This window comes from Canis lupus, chromosome 34 (genome assembly GCF_003254725.2).
Source record: "Canis lupus dingo isolate Sandy chromosome 34, ASM325472v2, whole genome shotgun sequence".
In the NCBI taxonomy this organism is placed as follows: domain Eukaryota; kingdom Metazoa; phylum Chordata; class Mammalia; order Carnivora; family Canidae; genus Canis; species Canis lupus.
The window spans coordinates 36,926,055-36,947,247 of record NC_064276.1 but is presented as its reverse complement, the minus strand read 5'-3'; the positions used below and the strand labels follow the sequence as shown (position 1 = coordinate 36,947,247).

At 46.6% G+C, this 21,193-nt stretch overlaps 1 protein-coding gene and 1 long non-coding RNA gene across 2 annotated transcripts in view; one reads left to right on the top strand and one right to left on the bottom strand.

Annotated features, from left to right (window-relative positions):
* Nucleotides 1-21,193, top strand: part of NCEH1 (neutral cholesterol ester hydrolase 1) — a 60,219-nt gene that overhangs the window by 16,277 nt on the left and 22,749 nt on the right. The window lies entirely within an intron of this gene.
* On the bottom strand, nucleotides 15,300-20,404 carry LOC118353270 (uncharacterized). Its single transcript, XR_004811944.2, has 3 exons — nucleotides 19,878-20,404; nucleotides 18,524-18,645; nucleotides 15,300-15,373 (listed from the first exon to the last, which is right to left on the bottom strand). It is a non-coding gene; the product is annotated as an uncharacterized LOC118353270 (long non-coding RNA).

Below are 21,193 nucleotides of genomic sequence, written 5' to 3'. Positions count from 1 at the left end.
ATGGAGCCTGCTTCTCCCTCTGCCTGTGTCTCTGCCTCTCTCTCTCTATGTCTATCAAGAATAAATAAATAAAATCTTTTAAAAAAAAACATAAAAAAAATAAAAAATAGTAAAAAAATTTTTTTTAAGTTCTGTTACAAACCTGTAGGATAGCACTTAAATTTTGGTGGCCAAATATATAATTTGAGAGAAAACAATGTATTTTACCATTGTTATTTGGATTTAGTAGGGTTTTTTTTTTGTCTTAAACAAAAAATTAAGTCAGTCTTTCCCATTGTGTCCCCAGAGCACTGCTTCAGAAAAGTCATTCTTTGTTTAAAGTTTGAAACAAACCGTGCAGTTCTTGAGAGCTGTGGTGCCTTGAGACAGAAGCTTCCTGGTGCTCCTCAGAGGGTTGGTCTATGGTTAGAGACCTCTAGTGTTGACCACCTCGGCTCACGCTCCACCTGTTCTTTCCCTCCAGAGGACATGCGCTATTAGGAATCCTCTGTTTCATCGCTCCTAAGTCATTGGGCTCCCAAGTCACTGTGTCTTCCTTGCCAGGCTGGCGGCCCTGTGAGGGGAGGGAGTGTGTCTGTGGGCTTCACCACCCTGTACCCGACTCCTAAAAAGTACCTGGCATGGAGTGAATACTCACATATTTGCTGAGTGAATGAATGGTGACTGACTGCAAGTCCCTGGACAGCTTTTACTGTAAAGACAGTGGTGGAAATGTCCTGACTGGAAGTTTGGTGCCTTGTCCGTCCCACTTCTCGAATTAGGCATCATTAACAGGACCAGCAGTGAAAAAGTGCTGGCTTTTGTCTTTTTTGTTTTGTTTTTCTTTCAAGTTTTTATTTCAGTTCGAGTTAGTGGACATGCAGGGCGCTACTGGTCTCAGGAGTAGAGTTCAGTGACTCATCACACGCAGCACCCAGCAAGACGTGCTGGCTTTTGCCCTGGATTCCCATTCCTGTTCATGAAGAGACCAAGTAGAAAAATGAATCAGGGGTAAGCTGCTTTTTTTTTGAGAAAGCAACGGACTTAGAAGTGAGGATGAAAGGAAACCTCGTCTACACTGTGTTAATCCATCCCCAACTACGGTGAGCGCTGGTTACTGTACCAGGCCATACCAGGCCTATGCCAGCCCCAGGGGAATAAAAGTGAAGGAGGTGGATGTTACATGATTACTCTCCATTTCCACAAGTATCAGAAGCACAAGCTTTATCCAAGGACTAGAGAGGGCGGAGGTGGAGTGAGCACGCCAGGGTGCTCCAGAGGGGAGGGCATTTGCGATGGACCCTAAAGGATGAGCGTGAGTTTGGTTGTGAGAAGAAGGAGAAATCCCAATAACAGACGTTCAGCCTTCTGTACCCTTGGGGAAGGTATATACCGCGCGGGCAAGACAGGTTGTGCAGGTGTAGGTGTGTACAGGGAAGTAGCGTGTAGGACTAGGAGTAGGTAAGAGGTGTGTTTGTATAGTAGGTGGTTACCAGAGGGTGGAGTATGTTCTAAATTGTATAATCTCTGGCTGTCACAGCTGCTTTAAAATGTTTTCCCATAGAAACCTAATTCCTTGAGCACATTAGAGGATTGAATTATTATTTTTTATGCCAGAAGAAGTGTATGATCATGCTGTAGAAAATGTAGAAAATAGAACAACTCAACTACAGCCTCACCTACACGCAGCCACCGTTTGCTCTTTGTTCTGTTTCCTTCCAGTCTCTGGTTGCATATTAATGGCTTTTGTTAGACGCTGTCGCACTATACACACAGTTCTACGCACAACTTCTTTTACTGATGATTTACCAGAAGGATTTGCCAGATTAGTCCTGCACGGTATTCCCTTCCCTCTGGAATGGATGTATCCAAGAGCATGTGCCATTTTTAAGCTATTTCCCTTTATCAGATACTTAGACTAGTTACTTGTGATTAGAAATAATGTTGCTGTGGGCAGCCTGGGGGGGGGCTCAGTGGTGAGCACCTGCCTTTGGCCCAGGGCGTGACCCTGGAGTCCTGGGATCGAGTCCCACGTCGGGCTCCCTGCATGGAGCCTACTTCTCCCTCTGCCTGTGTCTCTACCTCTCTGTGTGTCTCTCATGAATAAAATCTTTAAAAAACAAAAGGAAAGAAATGTTGCAGTGACCATAGTTGAGTATATAATCATTTTGTTTTTAGAGTTTTTCCTCAAGTGATTGCCCCAAATTAGAACTAGCATATCAAAGGGTATAAATATTTTTTACAGTTCTTGTTTCTGATTGCCAAGTTATTTTCCTATATAAGGACCATAGCAGTGTGAGAGAATGCCAGTTGTTTTATACGCTTCCCAACACGAACTACGGTGCAGTGGGCGGACCATTGGACAAAACAGGTTGGAACTGTGCAGGTCTACTTGCACATGGATTTATTTTTCACTACAGTACTCTAAATGTATTTTTTTTCTTCCTTATGATTTTCTTAATCACATTTTCTTTCTTCTAGCTTACTTTATTGTAAGAATACAGTCTATAAGACATACAACATAGGAAATAGGTGTTAATCAACCATTATTGATAGGTCTTCTGGCCACCAGTAGGCTATTCATAGTTAAGTTTGGGAGGAGTCAGAAGTTACAGGCAGATTTCTGACCATGCTGATGGTTTGGTGCCTCTAACTCCCGCATTGTTCAAGGGTCAATGGCAGTTGACTTTTTTTTTTAAGATTTTATTTATTTATTCATGAGAGACACACAGGGAGGCAGAGACACAGGCGGAGGGAGAAGCAGGCTTCCTGTGGGGAGGTCGATACGGGACTCGATCCCAGGCTCAGGGTCATGACCTGAGCCAGAGGCAGATGCTCAACCACTGAGCCACCCAGGAGCCCCTGCAATTGACTTTTAAAAACTTAACAGCTTATATGGATGCCTTATTTAACTGTAATTTCTTTGGAAATCGTTGATGTTTTCTACACTACCCTGCAAAGGAAAATAGGGGCTTGTTAGCAGAGTGCCTGTTCCTCCAAGTGTCCTCCTCTAAGTTTAATGTACTGGTGACACCATCGCTAGCTAGTACTCGGAACATGTCTGGAACATTTCGACAGGAATGTGATTCCCGGCCATTCCCCGAGGTATGCATGAGCATCAGTCTCATTGCGTTATAGTCTCACCTTGTTTATGAACAAAGGGCAGTCCTCAGCTTGATTACACACCTTGTCATTTAGGGGGACTTTGACTTTTCCAGAAATTAGGTTGAACCTCTGGGAAAGAAGATTTGTCTTCATTAAGAGTATACAAAGCGGGCAGCCCGGGTGGCTCAGTGGTTTAGTGCCGCCTTCAGCCCAGGGCCTGATCCTGGATCAGGATCCTGATCCTCAATCTCTCTATCACATGAATAAATAAAATCATAAAAAAAAAAGTATACAAAGGAGTGAACCAAAGTCTCTGAAAGCAGTTTCAAAATAATACGTTAGTCCATGGTTGACATGTTGGATCATATACATGTGAACTCCCTCCTTCTTTGCAAGGGTCAAGTCTTTTTCATGCTTGGGGAGTTGCTTTGGTTTTCAGTTTATGTGAAAGGATTGTCAGCTCCCACCCCTGCTTGTATTGTAGGGCCCTGTGTGTCCAGAGCACCTCCAAGTGTTTAACACATCTGTCAACCTCAAGAAGAAGGACCAGTGACCCTTAGCATAGTACTGGGCACCTGTCATTCGAACAGTTATAAATAGCCCACTCCCTGGCATCTTTGGGGAGTGCTGGTGAAGGAGGCAGTATTTAGGCCGCTTAGACTTTCTTTCAGACTTATATTACATCAAATTGTATTATATTCTCTTTAACATGTTCTTTTTGGGGAAAAAAATGGGGGTGGGACACTTGGGTGGCTCAGTTGGTTAAGCATCCAAGTCTTGGTTTCAGCCCAGGTCATGACCTCATTCATGGGTTGGGGGATCAAGCCCCCAGTTGGGCTCTGAGCGCAATGGGGAGTCTGCTTGAGATTCTCTTCCTCTGCCCCTTCCCGTCCCCCCAACTTATGTGTGCACGCAGACTGCATCCATACTGCACACATGCTCTCTCTCTCTCTCACAAATAAGTACATCTTTAAAAAAACTTATTTCCCTTTTGTCTTCCAACTCCAATCCAGTTTATTTTTATTTATTTATTTTTTTTATTTATGATAGTCACAGAGAGAGAGAGAGAGGCAGAGACACAGGCAGAGGGAGAAGCAGGCTCCATGCACCGGGAGCCCTACGTGGGATTCGATCCTGGGTCTCCAGGATCGCGCCCTGGGCCAAAGGCAGGCGCTAAACTGCTGCGCCATCCAGGGATCCCCCAACCCAGTTTATTAAATCAGAAAAAAATTAATCTTCATCCCCCATTTCTTTTTTATTTTTTTTTTAAGATTTTATCCATTTATTCATGAGAGACACATACACAGAGAGAGAGGCAGAGACACAGGCAGAGGGAGAAGCAGGCTCCATGCAGGGAGCCCGATGCAGGACTCGACTCTGGGTTCCTGGGACCACAATCTGAGCTGAAGGCAGACACTAACCACTGAGCCACCTAGGTGCCTCCCCCATTTCTTTTGTAATCCCCCAAGAATGACCATAATTACCTCAGACAAGAAGACTACATTCAAATTAAGGATAAGGAAATCTGTGTGTTTTGAAGGGAAAAAATTTTATTTTATTTTTATTGCTTTGAAAGGAATAGACATTTTAAAAAAGAAATAAGTTCATGAACTTCTGCAGTCCTTGAGAGAACCCATAAGTCCCCCTCAGTTTTTCCATAATTCTCACGTTCCTTGTCATTGCTTTCTAAACTGCTTCTATCCATCATCGTAATCTAAGATGCAGAATAAACAAGACCCACAATCAAATATTTCTAATTTTATGTCTTGGTTTCATTTATTATTATCCAGATTTGTGGTTAGAGCACTGTCAATTAGGCATATTGTTTGTATGAAAAAAAATGCATCCTGACTTTCAGACCACCAACTTAAGAACCACAGACTAACCTGCAGATATGTTATTTTTGGCCCACATTGTATATTAAACATTATTATTTTTTAAGTGTATTTATTTAAGTCATCTCTACACCCAATGTGGGGCTCAAACCCATGACCCCAAGTTGAAGAGTTACATGCTCTTCCAACTGAGCCGGCCAGACACCCCTGTATATTAAACATTTTTTAAAAGATTTATTTATTTATTCATGAGAGACACAGACTGAGAGAGGCAGAGACACAGGCAAAGAGAGAAGCAGGCTCCATGCAGGGAGCCTGATGTGGGACTCGATCCCGGATCCTGGGATCATGACCTGAACCGAAGGCAGGTGCCCAACCACTGAGCCACCCAGGCAACCCTATTAAGAATTTTTAAATTCATTACCAACACCTAATATTCAGAATATGTCACACAATAATCTGAGCTGCCTGCTTCTCTTCAAAAATTGGATCATCTGGCAACAGTAGGCCAGAATTTCCGTATCACACAATCACACAATCACACAAGGCTTACTCCAAGCCTTGTTTTTCCAGTTTGCCACAAGCCTCCCATTCCCTGAAGTATTACAGCCTATTTTACTCACTTGCATTAGCCACTCTGGCCCCTGAAGACATGAGTTTAAGACTTACGTTCTACAGTGTTCAATGTTGCATAGAAGTTGGCTAACTTGAGGAAACCCAGCACGGTCCTATGTTCTAATTAGATGTGGGATCAAGCTGAAATAAGATCAAACGTCCACCCTTCTCACCTTCCCCCATAGAAAGACCATGTGAACATTTGTAGTCTATCCCCAGCAGAGGGTTGGCCGCTAGACATCCTGAAGACCAGAAAGAATAGGATCCAGCAGAGGAGAAATAATACTTAGAATAATTCTTAGAGAGTAGGCCCTGCCTGGGACTCAGAGCTGGATTGGAGCCCTGGTTCGGTCCCCAAATAGAGGGAGATCCTGGTAAACCATCCAAATTCAGTTTTGATTTGTAAAACAACAGGGCTGGACTAGGTAAGGCCATCCCAAACCACTTTTGAGGGAGATGAATAGGTGTCCGGAGGTTAAAGAGTAAGCAGGGTTCAATAAATTTCTCATTTACTTCGGGGGCTTGTCTTAAAAAGCCGTCGTGCGTTGTAAATCTCTGAGAAGAACTGATATGTAGTGTTTCCCAAGGCTATTTAATCACAACATCACAGGATCCTTCATTCTTTGCTCTCTGGGCAAAATTCTCTCCTCGAGGAGCTGTTTTCTAGAATGTAGCTTGGGAGAAGGCGCTTAGCAGTTTTCCTTTCAGCTCTACCGTTCTAATACTAAGTAGGGAGGCCAGAGATGTCAAAGAGGGGATCAGGTCGCCGGACACTGCTAAAGAGATTGCAGATGGTGAGGATTTAGGGAGATGCTGTTGAAACCTGGATACTCCAGCTCTTGCTCTGGGGGGGGGGGGGGGGGGCAGGTGGAACAGTAAAGTGGAGGGTAGAATGATAGCAAAAAAAATAAGCCTAGAGTTAAGCAATTTTAGTGTCTCAGAAGCTTTCTGAGATCAATGGAACTTTTTTCAACAGAGATGTAAGGAAAAAAAAAATCAATAGGAAGGTCCGCTGACCTGGGGGGTCTAGTTCAAACATTTCAGTAGCTGGATGACTGGCAGTTTCTCAGCTCACCTCTCTGGGCATCAGTTTCCCGAGTGTACAAAGAAGAGAGACTATATATAGGTAGGCCTTTTAGGTTTTAAATTTGTACTTTTTATTTGCATCTCATTTAAGATAGTAAGGATTGAGTCCTCCAGAAAGGGATTGGTGAGGAAAGATGTATGAGCAAAAGAGGGCTGAGACCTAGATTAGAGAGAACTAGGTCACGAGAGGTATGTTACAAGCTCCTGGAGGATAAATCTTTAATGGGACTCTGTGAAACTGTGGGTTCCAGCTACTGGGATTTCCCTATAGCATTGCACACGGACTAGAAGGTATTTGGTTGGTTTCTTAGGGTAACATGGCTTAATTTCCCACTCAAAGCCCCCAGACATCTCAACTGAATTATCATTAACTGCTCTAACAAGTTGATTTAATGGATTAGCTTCCCCAGATGTATAGGTTTTTTGGTTAATAAGAGTACCTGGGTATTGCACCCTGGTGAACAGTTTCCAATTTTGTGTGTAGTCTTGTGATATTTTCTAGATTTGACTTTCTTGGGTGTTTACTGAGGGGAAATAAGTTTTAGTAATTTCAAGATTGCAAGACACAGTAATACACGTCTCAGTAAAGAGTCTTGGATGTATGGGAAGCATTTCATTTTCAAGCGTGAAACGTATACTTTTAAGCGTGATTCCGGACACTCATTCATCCCACAAGTGTTTGTTGCACACACGCTCTCTGCCAGCCAGTGTACTGAGTGTGGAGGATGAAACTGTGAACAAATGCATCATTATTATCCTTATGACCTGTGCGGCTGTGTATCGAGCTTCCAACAAAGACCTTTTGCTTATGCAAACGTTAACTCCCTCATTCGTTTCTAATGATTCTATTCATTTTAAGTTCAAAGACTCATAAAATGGTAACTTTCAGCAAAGTTTTACCAGAAAGAAAATATGCTTAGTCACCTTATTTGTCTACTGTGCTGCATGAGAGGAGGAAAATGTTTGCTCAGACTAGATTTTATTGACATCACAGTGGTAAATAACCTCACAGTTCTTTATAAATTGCTGGGTCACACACAACTCAGAACCCACAGAGGAACTCACTGCCTTTATATTAAATATATTCTTCCCCAAAATCCTTAACTTCTGTACCATCTTATATTTACATAGGAAGATGATGAAGGCACAACTAATGCGAACACAGTTACACCTTTTCTACTTCTGAGCTGGAGGCTGGGGCACACTCTTGGATTTGGTGGTTTTCCTGACCCCGTTAACAATAGTGTCCTGATGGCCAACACAGGCCTCCTCTCTCCTGAAGGGTGAAGGTGATGGTCTCTGGGTTGCAAACAAGAGCAGTTTTCTTGAGTCCATGCTTTCTCTGCATTAGGAAATTTCAGGGCTAAAAGAGTTGAAAAATTGAGCATTGAGGAAATGTTCAGTTTGGGCTTGGGTGTTCCATGTGTAGTGTGATAGCACAGTGAAAGGGCTTCAAAATGAAATTCTTCACTTCCTACCTACGTGACAACTTTTATAAGGCCCAATTTTCTTTTTTCCTTTTTTTTTTTTTAAAGATTGTATTTATTTATTTGAGAGAGAGAGAGAGAGCACAGGCAGAGAGGAGGGGCTGAGGGAGAGGGAGAAGCAGACCCACCCAGTAGGGACCCAGATGCGGGAGGCCCCCCGACATCGGTGGACCCCAGGGCCCTGGGACCCGGGCACCATTACCCAAGCAGAAGGGAGACACCCAACCGATTGAGCCACCCAGGCGCCCCTATAAGCCCCAATTTTCAATCCTCATAGAGGAGATCACGAAAAACACAGTCTCAAGTTTAACTCCTCTTTAACACCTTTGGGTATATTGTGTTCAAAATGAAAACCAAATTTGAAACTAACGGGCTGGCCAGGATCTGATTGCTTGTCTTTAGTATAATTCAGCAGTGTCAGAATAAGGTCACCTTGTTATTTTGCTATTATATTTATTGTTCATATCACATTGTTATATTTATTGTTATTTTAAAGTCCAACAATCTTTTTAAATATTTCAGTGGGCGGTTCTTCTTTTTTTCTTTTTTCATGTTCTTTGTCCTTTTCAGTTTCTGCCCTCTCTTCGCTGGGTCTTGAGACCCTGCAGGGCGGCACCCGCCCCCTCAGCCCTGCCTCCTCTCCTCCCCGTGGGCCCCCTGCGCCCAGGCCTCGGCGCCTGCCCCCCGCCGCCCCCCACCTGCGCCCCCGCCCCCCCCCCCCCGCACCTGCACCCTGGCTCCACCCCCTGCTCCCTGGCCCTTTGCCCCCGGCCCCCCTACCCCCGACCCCTGGCATCTGCCCCCTGGCTCCAGCCCCTGCCTCTGCGCCCCTGGCCCTGCACCCCGGACCCCCTCCCTCCCCCGCACCTGCCCCCTGGCTCCACCCCCTGCTCCCCGGCCCTTCCCCCCCCACCCCCCATCCCCGACCCGGGGCTCCAGCCCCTGCCTCTGCGCCCCTGGCCCTGCGCCCCGGCCACCCCCCCCTCCGCCCTGCACCTGCCCCCTGGCTCCACCCCCTGCGCCCCGGCACCTGCTCCCTGGAACCATCCCCTGTGCCTCGCCCCCGTCCCTCCCGCACCTGCCCCCTGGCTCCACCCCCTGCGCCCCACCCCCGGCCCCTGCCCCCCCAGCCCCCTGCACCCTGGCCCCTGGGCGCCCCCTCCTCCCGAACCTGCCCCCTGGAACCACCCCCTGCGCCCCGGTCCCCCCCCCGCATCTGCCCCCTGCTCACCCCCCAGCACCCTGCACCCCCGCCCGTGCCCCCTGGCTCCACCCCCTGCTCCCCGACACTTTGCCTCCGGCCCCTGGCACCTGCCCCCTGGCTCCACCCCCTGCGCCAGCCCTTGCGCCCCGGCCCTCTGCCCCAGGACCCTGCCCTGCGCCCCGCCCCCGGCCCCCTGCCCCCCAGCCCCCTGCACCCCGGTCCCTGGGCGCCACCACCCCCCGCACCTGCCCCCTGGCTCCACCCCCTGCCCCCCTACCCCCCGACCCCGGCACCTGCCCTCTGGCTCCACACCCTGCCTCTGCACCCCTGCCCCTGCGCCCCGGCCTCTTCCCGCCCCTCACCTGCTCCCTGGAACCACCCCCTGTGCCCCGGCACCTGCCCCCTGGAACCACCCCCTGTGCCCCGGCACCTGCACCCTGGAACCACTCCCAGTGCCTCGGCCCCTGCCCCCGCCAGCCCCCTGCATCCCGGCCGCTGGGCGCCCCCTCCCCCCCCACCTGCCCCCTGGCTCCACTCCCTGCGCCCCGCCCCCGGGCCCCTGCCCACCCCCCCAGCCCCCTGCGCCCTGTCCCCTGCCTCCGGCCCCGTGCGCCCCAGACCCTGCCCCCTGCGCCCTGCCCTCTGCCCCAGCCCCTGCCCCCCCCCGCCCCCTGTCCCCGCCGCCCCCCCCCGCCCCCAGGGCCGCCCCCCCCCCTGCCGCCCCCCTCCGGGACACCTGCTCCCCTGGGTGCCCGCGCTCGCCCAGGGCTGCAGTGGGTTCCTGCTCCCAGGGGCCCAGCCTCAAGGTGTCTGGGCGGAGCCCGTCGGTTCTCCGGGAGCAGGGGCGGGGCGGGGCGGGGACTAAACAGAGCAGGTGTCTGGACGGATAAGTAGGAATTCGGAGGGGATCATTCGGAGGGGGCCGGCGCGCCCCTTCAGGCCTTGTGCGCGGCCTTGCCCTAAGCCCTGCAAGCCCTGCAAGCCCTGCCCTTGGCCACACGCTCCCACACCTGCTCAGCCATCACCTATAAAGACAAGAAGACGGTCTAGGGGCACCTGGCGGGCTCAGTCAGGACAGCGGGGCACTCCTGGTCTCAGGGTTGTGGCTTCAAGCCCTGCTTCGGGTGTCGAGCTGACATTAAAAAAGCCAACAAACAAAACTTGTTTGATGAAATACTGTTTCATACTTTGAACTAGACCAGTATTTCTCAACTTTAAGGTGAAAAGGAGCCCCCTGGCGAGCTTCCTAAGTCCCACCCCCAGAGATACCAATTCCACAGGCAGAGTTGGAGCCCAAGAATTTACCTTCCGATGCTGCCGGTCTGTGGACCACCCTTGGAATAGCCTCGGGTTAGACAACTTGTAGGATTGCTCAATGGTGATAACAGAGATAAGGGATATGACTAGTTCTTAACAACCTTCCCCAAACAGGTGGATTTTTAAAATGAACAATTTGCTAAGCTATTGGTGAGCCAAAGGCCTTTTGTCTCCTCAGCTGGGAGCGACCTCTGTTAGTGGAGCTATACTCGCCTTCCCTGGGGATAGGAGGGGGTGGGGAACAGATGTTCTTAAAAAGTACCATAAAGACCAGATGCACAATCATCAAATTAAGGCTATTTCAGTACCTCAAAATGCAGTGCCAACCCCATTCTTCTTAGGGCCACGGAACAGGAGCCCATCCCAACTTTCCAATACGCCTTGCTCTTTGTACCTTTGTGTGTTACCGTATTGCTCCGCTGTTGGAATGCCCTTCTCCCCCTTTTCTCCTGTGCCTCTTAGAGACACAGCTCTAGTGTCACCAATGCCGTGAACACCTTAAAAGCTCCTCTGGGTAGAAAGTGTTAAACTTCTCTTCCCTGCGTATGTATCCCTGGTATTGGTCACACTACTGCCTTGCACTGTGTGTATCCACGTGATACGGTGTCCCCTTCTTAAGGATGGAACCTATCCTGTACTTCCCCTTATCGCTCTACTAGTCTTGGTGTCTGACACACAATACACATTCAGATGTTTGTTGAACAAGTGGATGAAAAATAGACCCATGCCCTTTTCCATGTAGTGGGATGCCTAACCTGCAGATTCACCCCAGGAGGGCAATATAGTTATCTGGTGTATAGATAATTTTTATTTAAGCTTAAGATATTAGCTGTTGAACACATTAGATTGTTCATGGTAATTGTGGATCTTGACTAAATGTTTGTAAGGAGTACTTTTTTTTTAAAGATTTTATTTATTTATTCATGAGAGACACACACACAGAGAGAGAGAGGCAGAGACACAGGCAGAGGGAGAAGCAGGCTCCATGCAGGGAGCCCGACATGGGACTCGATCCCGGGTCTCCAGGACCACGCCCTGGGTAGAAGGCAGGCGCCAAACCGCTGAGCCACCCAGGGAACCCCAAGGAGTACATTTTATATTCTGTTTCCTGAGTCTGTTAAAATGAGAAGCCTCTCCTGGGGCAGAGGTAAAAACCTTCATTTTTAGGGACTCCAGATTCCATCACCATGGCCTGTGCCTTCCTTCTGGAGCCTCTGGGACCGATGCGCCAAGGAATGGCGAAACTATATGAACTTGAAACTGCCGGCTATAGAAATTCCAGTTGCAGTGAAGCTTTTGTACTATTAGTTTTCTTAGGCACCGTTTATGTTGGCAAACTGGTCCTGCGAACCAGCCTAGCAGATCTGCTGGCAAATATACCTCTGGCAGAGTGGAGTTTGGGATGCATTTCATGACCTACTTCCCTTCTCCACGCTGATTTTAAACCTTCTACTCTTAGGTGTTCAAAACCTGTGTGACGGGAGAGGCTCTGCTGATTCAAATAATGGTTCGGTCAGTGATTTTCATCTGAGCTCTGAGTATTGACATGAGCGTGACGGGTCGGTCGGTTGGGCTTTTGGCTTCCAGTACTCGCTTTGTCACTTTGAGCTTTATGATCCTGGGCAAGGCATTTAACTTCTTTAAGCCTCAAATGAGCATAAAATGCATGTAATACCTGCTCTTCCTAGTTCACAGGCCCTTGTTGAGAGTCAAACTGGTGAAAGTTCACACGGAAAGCACTGTACAAAAGAGTCCTATGATTTTTTATAATTTATTACATGTTTCATATAGCATGCGTTGATTAATTATAATCACATTCTGAATGTACTCAGGGGGGTCTTATTCTAATCATCATCTGAATCTAGCCCTTCAGACGTCTGTAGATGTCTATAAAAATCATTTGCTTGGGGATCCTTGGGTGGCGCAGTGGTTTGGCGCCTGCCTTTGGCCCAGGGCACGATCCTGGAGACCCGGGATCGAATCCCACGTCGGGCTCCCGGTGCATGGAGCCTGCTTCTCCCTCTGCCTGTGTCTCTGCCTCTCTCTCTCTCTCTGTGTATGACTATCATAAATAAATAAAAATTAAAATCATTTGCTTTTTATTTTTTGGATTTATGTGCCAGTTAAGAAACAGTTTTCAAAGGTCACATCTAATCTGCTGCTTCCCACAATCTACATAAAGCAGATAACCCCAACTTCTGAATTATCGTAGTCCAGGCAGGGGGCGTGAGTGGGCAAGCTCTGAATTGTCATATAGCGGAAGGGAGTCCGGGAGGTTTTGTTGTGAAGTTTAATTCTTTTGTGCTGTCCTTAGTCAGCTGCTATTTGGAACGCTCAGATGAAAACAAACGCTTCTTGTCCTGGCAGTCAAGGGAGGCTTTTAGCAGCTCGACGAGCCTCACGAAGGACATTTGTTTATGACCAGCTGTACATGGGGCACCAGAAAATAAAATTTGATCCCCAAGACTCAGACCTCGTCTGTCCCAAGGAGATCACAATTACTTATTGCTTCATAGATAACAGAAATGTAAATAAAAAAAGAACTCCCAAGTAATTTTTTAAAGTCTCGTTATCAACTGTCATGGGTGTGTGTATGGAGAAGAGTGAGCTGGGAACAGGACCCAGAAAGAGGTTCCCAGAGAGAAAAAGATGCTGGTGAGAAGAGCTGGAGGAAAGGGGGAGATGGAGGGTGCCTCTTTGAGCCAAGTGGTCAAGGCTGGGCTGTGCTGGAGCAGCTGATCCTGGGCGAGTCACGTATCCTCTCCTTTCCAGGGCTGAGCTTCCCTTTGTAGAATGTGGGAGGCTAAATGTTCATTCCAGGTGTAAAATCTTCCAGTTTTATGATACAGGTTGGAAACTACATTGACTCCTGAGTGTCAGTTGAGGGTGATGGTTAAGAGTTCTGGAAGCAGAATGTTTGGTTCACACCCAGCCCACCACGTCTTGCCTCTGTGACCTTGGGTGATTCCCTGAACCGCGCTTGTTCTGAGACTCCCCCAAACACTGAGAACAGTGACTGGCAGAGAGCAAATATCGGCACATAGGAGCCACCATGCCCCTTGCTGTCCCCTGATAGAACGCAGAAGGCATTTGGAGCTAAGCCAGCACCTTGGCAATGTCGAGCTACTTGTCTTCTGGGTCATAGTAAAAATATAAAAAGTTTTAGCAACTGGAGAGAGATGAGCCTGTCCTTGTGCTCCCCCAGATTGAATTGCAACTGTGCAAGTGAGAGAACAAGGTGAAGGTCATCCCGCAGTTCTAGGTTACCTTTGCTGATCCAATGGCAGTGAGATTCTCCTCAGGTCTGCTTTGTAGCTTGTCCTGAAATCCTTGGATATGTGGCTAAACCAATCTGAGATTTTCTAATAGAGCAATCGCATCAGAGGATCCTACTCTTATATAATTATATTTGTGTTTCACAGGTTGCCATAATAATTCTCTCGGGTACTTTATGGAGAGTGTGCGACTGTGCCCCAACCTGAACTTTTTTTTTTTTTAATTAATGAGAGACACAGAGAAAGAGAAATACAGAGAGAGAGAGAGAAAGAGGCAGAGCCACAGGTAGAGGGAGAAGCAGGCTCCCTGCAGGGAGCCCGATGCGGGACTCGATCCCAGGACCCCGGGGTCACGCCCTGGGCTGAAGGCAGACACGCAACCGCTGAGCCACCAGGTGTCCCCAAACTGAACCCTTTTGATCTGTGCTTACTCTCAGAGTGTGAGACCAAAGATTTTTTTTTTTTTTTTTTTTTTTTTTTTTTTTTACAAAGATAATACTCAGGAAATAAGAGAGGAAGGACAGGTGTTGGAGGGATCCCTAACCAGATGGGGATCTGCCAAAGGCCTGAGCAAAGCTTCTGTCAATTCAGGACCTCGGGAAAGAGAGAGAGAACAATTAGTGTGGATTTACCCCTCACGTGCAGTTTTTCCCTCTTTCATCTGAGAAACTGGGGCCCAGAGAACTTAGGAAGCTTGCGTAGGTCGTGTACCTAATAAATGATAGAGCCTGAACTTGTCTCTCTGCAATGTCTGTGCTCTTTCTTCTCAATGATTTTTCCTTACCCTTTCTGTCCTTGGTAACAAATTTCAAGTCAGGGATAATGAAAGCTGATTTTTCACAGCTTTTTCTTCTGAGGAAGCCTCGAAGATGGGGTTGGTATCAGTTAAAGAGCTCTGCTACCTTGATGTCGTATATCACTCGGTTTAGGAACATGCAGCTGGTGACTTAGCCTGGCTCTTCCCAGCTAATGTAGCAAGACTCCATTATATGGCAGACGAAAATGCTATGAGGGCCTGACATAAGCGCATAAAAAGAGGTAACATTATGAGCACTTACATTCTAAATGTTATGCCAGGTATCCTTTAAAAAGCGCTATAAAGTAGATATTATGATCTCTCCAATTTTATGGGTAAAGAAACTGAATCAGGCAGAGGTGAATTGCTCAGAATCACCCAATAGGTAAGTGTCAGAACTAGGATTGAGCCTTGGCCAACTGACCTCATAGTCCACACCATAAAACACTATCTGCTATGCTCTGAATGAGTAAGGAAAGAGGAGGGGTGAATTAGAGGTAGTGGCGTGCTGTCCATGGGATGGGAGGGGCAGGAAGTGGGGAGACCCTGATTTATAGCTATTGTTGATTTCTATTATGTAAATGTTCCCATCACGGCCAATTTCAGGCTACTGACCTGATGTCAACTGATTTGTAAGTTCAGGCCTGGTACAGAACATCAGCGAAGGGCATTGCCTAAGAGAGTAGCAGATAAAAATAAAGTTATGCAACTTATGCTCAAATACACTTGACTCCAGAGAACTAGAAAATACAAGGTGGGGGTTGGTGAGAAATGCGGTTGGCACATACAGCGGGATCAGAGCATACCAAGTTTAGACTTTTCTCTGTAGGAAACTAGAAGTTAGTTGGCATTATTTATTTATTTGTTTGTTTGTTTGTTTATTTACTTATTTATTTATTTTTAGTTGGCATTTTTAAACAGCCAGGTAAAGTGATTGACTTTTCAAGGTAAGCTCTCTAACAGCAGTATGCAGCAGGTAATAGAAAAGGGGGTTATCTAGAATTCAAGTTAGGCAAATATGGGAAATAATGAGCATGTAATGAAGGCAGCAGTGTAAGCTGGGGTAGAGGCTAGAGGTAGAGCAACATTTTGAGTAGAAAATGTTGGCAGACGGAATTGCCATGAATTGATGATTGGATATCCTGTGAGAGGAGAGAGAAGCTGAAGAAGATATCAAGGTCTCCAGCGTGGAAGCTAGATTTGTGGTTAGATTATTAATGGAGAATTTAATCGAGTTGCTGAGTTGGAAGTGGAGAAGGGCGAGTAGAACATGTTGATTTTGAAGAGCTTATAGGCTAGATCCTGGAGATGATTGGAAATACGGATCTGGAGCTGAAGAATGATAGATCCGGGACTGGAGATAGAAATTTAGAAGTCATTAGCGTATGGATAGAGGTCAGGGCCATCTAATTTAATAAGCTGCTGCTAAGCACATCCCGATGCTGGACATTGAGCCAAAATAGTTACATCGACCTGCTTAGGGAAAGCAGGAATCATAAAGCTGAATAAAATAAAGAATGGAACCTTGGAGAACATTGTCACTTCAAGGCCCAGTGGACAGGAGAGGAAGAAACAATCAGTAAAAGAACCCAAAGGAGATAATGAATTAGTATGGCAAGAGAGACAAGACAAGATAGTTGGGAAATGAAAGGGGAAGAGAGTTTCAGGGAAGAGTAAATTATTGTTAAATGCCCACAGAGAGGCCAAGTAGGTCATTGGTGTTGTCAGGGGCGGGAGGAGGGGGAGGTCGGGGGGGGGGGGCGGTCACTGGTGAACCTAATAAGGTCAGTTTGTCAGAGATACGGGGCTGAGAGCCACGTTGTAATGAGTTGCCTTCAAAGGGCGCAGGCTTTGAAAGTGCCCATGTTCTTTAGGGTAAAGACAGCTGGTCTCAACAGAAGTCACCTTCTAGAGATTGATCTCAGCTTCCTTCCCTGCCTACAGTGAGCTCACCTGCTACGGCCTCCCCAAGTCCAGCCCTCCCATCTCTTTCCCAGAGCCTTTCTTCCTCCGCCAGGGTCTCAAATCACGTGGCATTTCTTTTCTCCTGTGTCACTTTTGTCTCCCCTTGTACACGGGCGCTTTCCCTACAGTCAGGCTCAAGTCTCTCTCATCTAAAGCCAAACAAAATGGGTTTTCTTTACTCTCCCTCAGCCTGGTGTCCCACAGCTTTCCTAATCTCTACAGTGAGAGTTCTCTCTACTTTCACTATCTCTATTTCTTCACTTTGACTCACTTTGCAAACCATTACAGTCTGGCTCCCAGTCCCATATGTCTGACTAAACTGGCCTTAATAGGTTCACCAGTGATCCCATGACCACACTGCCAACACCCATGACCTACTTGGCCTCTCTATAGGCATTCAACAACTTGCTCTTTCTTGAAACTTTCTTCCCCCTTAACTTCTCCAGTCTCTTGTTTCTCTTGCCATGCTAATAATACATTCTTCTTCTTCTTTTTAGAAGAGGGAGGGTGGGGAGATCTTTTAAAGATTGGTTCTGTCTCTCCTGCCCACTCTCCGCTTGCAGTGATGGTGTACCCAAGGTTTCAGCTTTTATTTTATTCAACTTTACGATTCCTGTTTTCCCTAAGCAAACTGACTTTCCCTCTCTGGCAGACTTTACTGTGAGGCCCAGAGCCTTCTAGAATGGTACTCAGACAGCCCCGTCCTCTCATCAGAGTCGGGTCGAGATGGAGATCCAGCCCTCAGCAAGGGAAGGAATATTTTCATCCTTGTAATCTAGATGGGAATAGGAAAGAAGTCTTTGATGCCTTTCCACCTCTTGGCGTCACTTTGGAAGCAAAGCATGGGTGGTGGGCACAAGACTGAAGTGTGGAACACCTGCCCCACAACCACGAGTATCCGCTTGCCTTTTCTCACCCCCCTCTCCCTCTCCAGCTACCTGGGCATTCACTAACACTTAACCCCAGCCCACACTGTGTCCAGGCAGCCTCTTTGGACAGCCTCTGTCTCCTCTTCTAGGCTGGGCCCCACACCTTTGCACTTTAAGGTACCATATCTCTGCTCTTGGAGGTTCTGCATCCATCATAATCATCTGTTGTGAACATCTAGCATGTTCTTATGCTTGTGTGTTGCTTGGGTTATTAAAAATTACTTCTGACTTCTTCCTCCAAGCCCAACCTTATTGGATCTCTGACTATACATTTGCTGTCTGCGTTTTTCGACCCATCTACCTATTGACTTTATTATTTTTTCAAAGGTTTTTATTCATTTATTCATGAGAGACACAGAGAGAGCGAGAGAGAGGCAGAGACACAGGCAGAGGGAGAAGCAGGCTCCATGCAGGAAGCCTGATGTGGGACTTGATCCCAGGACTCCAGGATCACTTCCTGAGCCAAAGGCAGACGCTCAACCCCTGAGCCACCCAAGGATCCCTACCTATTGATTTTAAATGGAATAATTCTGAAATGAAACTTATCTTACCTTCCCTGACCATTCTGCCTATATTGTCTGTTTCTCATACCCCAAGTGAAGACCTTCTGATATCTCTGAATTCTTTCTCCAGGTACCCCACCCGACTGCCCACCTGGTCCCAGTCCCTCCATTCCGTGAGCAGTTGCCAAGGCCCATCGACTCTGCCTCAGTGATCTCTGTATTCTCCTGGGGCCGACCTTCATTTTTCTCTCCTTTGGGCAACTGCCAAATTCTTATAGTTGTTACCCCTGCCTCCAGTCTCTCCTCTCACCAATCTGTTGCATATACCACAGGGTGAAATCCTTCCCAAAGTATAGTCTCATTAAAAAAAAAAAAAATCCCAAGAATTTTTGCTGCTTCACCATTGACAACGAGGGGCTACACTTACGAGGATTAATCTGCCACTATCTTTCCAGCTGTACCTTCAGTCAGATAGGGTTATCCCTACATCAGAATTTGTAGCTGTTGGTCCTCAGTCCAGATATGGCCTGCAGACGTGTATTGTTTTGTCTGCAAATTAAAAAAAAAAATTAATCTGAATCAGGGCTTTAAAATCAGAGGAGTTAGAGTCTTAGAGAAAGTGCAGAGAACTGTGAAAGCTTAAGGAGAAATGGAAATTTGGGGGAAAGGGAGGGATTCAGACAAGATTTAAATTCTTAACTACTTCTCACCCACCTTTGCCTTCTTATAACGTGTAGCAGTGTTTACATATATAGTAGGTACCTAATTAATACTTTTTGAATTATAGTTATCTGCCCTTTGGTAGCTTCTTGCCACAGACATTGTGGTTTTTTTGTAGAACAACATTTCTGCATTAGTGAATCACATGTGATCCCTACAGTGGGCCTAAGTGTGAGTCATATAATTTGTGTGGCAATAAGAAAAAGTCTGCATTTAAAAATACACTCAAACTTTATAATGTTTGAAAAATATGACCGTAATTTTCATGCAGATATTCCATAATTTTTTTTTTTTTCCCTGTAATAGGTGCTCAATAGAGCAGAATCTGGATAGGAGAATTTGAAAGCTCTTTGACAAGATAAAATGGCTGTCACTGGTAAAATTGGAGAATCATTTTGCAAATGTGAAGTGAAGCAGGTAGTCAGTTACAATAGATGTTTTAAGTATTTTAATGTGGTTGGTTCATGTTGAAATTTGACCACAGGCTGTTACTGAGGCATCGGTATCACTGTACTATGGCTTTCCCCTCCCCCTTGGACACGAGCATGCAAATGAGCCTTTTAAAAGATAATTCTTTTACATCTCTTTAATCCATAGTAATTCCAGAACTTGGGAATCAGCGTGGTCCTAATAACAAATGTACATAAGGGGGAAAATGATCGTCTCAGCTTCCCTGGAAACCCTGGACGATCTGACCCTGGTGGGCTCACCTGTCTTCATTCAGTGATCTACTGGATCAGGGCTATTAGTAATAATAACCAACTCGTAGAAGGCTTAGTATGTGCCAGGTGCTGTTCTAGGTGTTTTTACCTTTTTTAAGTTTCACAAGAATGCGTTGAAGTCGTTAGTTTCATGATTTCTGTTTTGTAGATGAGAGAAATCAAGACACAGAGAGGTTTAGTAACTTGCCCAAGATCCCACCACTGGTAAGTGGGGCGGCCGGGCTTTTCACTCAGGCAGTCCAGGTCTGGAGTCTGTGCTCCTGACGTTGGCGCTGGGCATGCCTCTCACATGGAGCCTTTTACGCCCGTCCGCCCCCGGCCTTCACTTCCCTTACGTACCAGCTCTTCCTGCAGGTCTCTGAATTATAGCCCTTGCCCAACACTTTGACAGCTTGGTTTCTAACCCTTTTCTTTGCTGCTCATGCTTCTTCTTCCATTAAGCCACAGTTTAGGCTACTGGAAGCCTTACTGGATTTCATCCCAGGAAGAACAGATAGAAGTAATTTCTTCCTTCTCTTAGCTCATGCAACCTTTTCTAGATCTCCCTTGCTGCTTATATTGCTTGGCTAACTCACATCAGCTATTCATTTACAAGTCTTGGTTCTCCTCTATTTTCCAAAGCTCCAGAACATTGTCTCTGCCTCCCGAGTAGGCTTCCCTGCCCACAGAATCGATTTCATAATTCCCCTGTTGAAGGAGTGAATAGAAAACAACCCCATTCACAAACATAACAACTTACTTCTCTATTGCTCTCTTCCTTTGATTCTTGCTTGTCCTTTGATCTTTGGTCATCATACCTGGGTAGGGAGCCAGCGGCCCATCTATTTTGTTGTGTCTGGTCCTACTCTGATGTAATACCCTTTGTCCCTTCCTTTTTTTTTTTTTTTTTTTTTAAATTTTTTAATTTTTTAAATTTTTTTTATTTATTTATGATAGTCACAGAGAGAGAGAGAGAGAGAGAGAGAGAGAGGCAGAGACACAGGCAGAGGGAGAAGCAGGCTCCATGCACTGGGAGCCCGATGTGGGATTCGATCCTGGGTCTCCAGGATCGCGCCCTGGGCCAAAGGCAGGTGCCAAACCGCTGCGCCACCCAGGGATCCCCCCTTTGTCCCTTCCATCTCCTCAAGCAGAATTTCTCCCTAGATCCTGGAGTGATTATGGGGGCCAGCTTTGAAGATCCATATCACTGCCCTAGAGTGTTTCAGCTGGCCAATAGTTGGTCAGTTCTCAACCTGTGGGGCCCTTAAAACTTGGCCTGCTTCTTTGTGCTGCTGGAATTTTCCAGTTACTTCTAAAGAGGTTTCAGGAAACTTTGTTAATTCGAGTATGTTTTTTTGAGGTGGATCTAAATTCCGCTTCACAAACTTAAGGGTGCAAGAAATAAAACCTCATCTATATTTTGACTATGCATTTTTAAGAGAGAACTTGGGTCCGATAATTGAAGTATTCCCCCTAATTTCTGCTTACTTTTAGGTTTTAGGGGGGTCTTATACAATGTTGAGGCATAATGAGTGGGGGAGGCCATCTGGGTACCCATCCTTGGCTCATATCGTTGTTCCATGTGGTCTTTGGTGTTTGAGTTCTATACATTTCCCCTGGAATATCCTTTGTTCTAATTTATAAGAGCCCTTCAGATTCATTAATGCCCTCTTCTA